Source organism: Macadamia integrifolia, chromosome 2 (assembly GCF_013358625.1).
Source record: "Macadamia integrifolia cultivar HAES 741 chromosome 2, SCU_Mint_v3, whole genome shotgun sequence".
NCBI classification, from domain to species: Eukaryota; Viridiplantae; Streptophyta; class Magnoliopsida; order Proteales; family Proteaceae; genus Macadamia; species Macadamia integrifolia.
In genome coordinates, this window is record NC_056558.1 from 43,178,584 (window position 1) to 43,179,137 (window position 554).

Below are 554 nucleotides of genomic sequence, written 5' to 3' on the forward strand. Positions count from 1 at the left end.
AAGCTTAGAAGTAAAATCCTTTAATTTAGGCAAAAGCCTAGTGAGTCCTTTTCCAAACTTATGGAGAGATTCAAGGATTTACTCCAAGAATGCCCTCACCAGAGCCTAGACTTATGGTATTTATGTCAAATAATTTATGAGGGTATTGATTACCCAACTAAATAAATAATAGAGTTTATGTGCCCTGAGGGATTCACATCCTTTACAGATGAAGGAAAGGCATGGGAATTCTTTCTTGACTTAGCTAACAAAACTCGTGAGTTGGAATCAACCTAAGAGAGTGAAAAAACCATAGGAGAAATAGGATATTTTGTGGATAGAATAGTAGCCAAGGAATCCCATTTGGATAGCCTAATCAAGAGAATTAAGGCTACTGTTCCTAGAGAGCCATCATCAGTCAATTTGGTTAAGATTTGTGCTTAGTGCCAGTCCCCTGGACATGTCATAGAAGAATGCCTCAACACCTCTGGGGGCACTTCTAATGATAGTGTTAATGCCTTATACCAGAATAATCTATATAGTAACACCTACAATCCAAGATGGAGAAATCACCC

At 38.1% G+C, this 554-nt stretch overlaps 1 non-coding gene across 1 annotated transcript; it reads right to left on the minus strand.

Moving 5' to 3' along the window:
- LOC122072451 lies at positions 1 to 107 on the minus strand. Its single transcript, XR_006138466.1, has one exon. It is a non-coding gene; the product is annotated as a small nucleolar RNA R71 (small nucleolar RNA).
- Between the last annotated feature and the right edge of the window lie 447 nt (positions 108 to 554).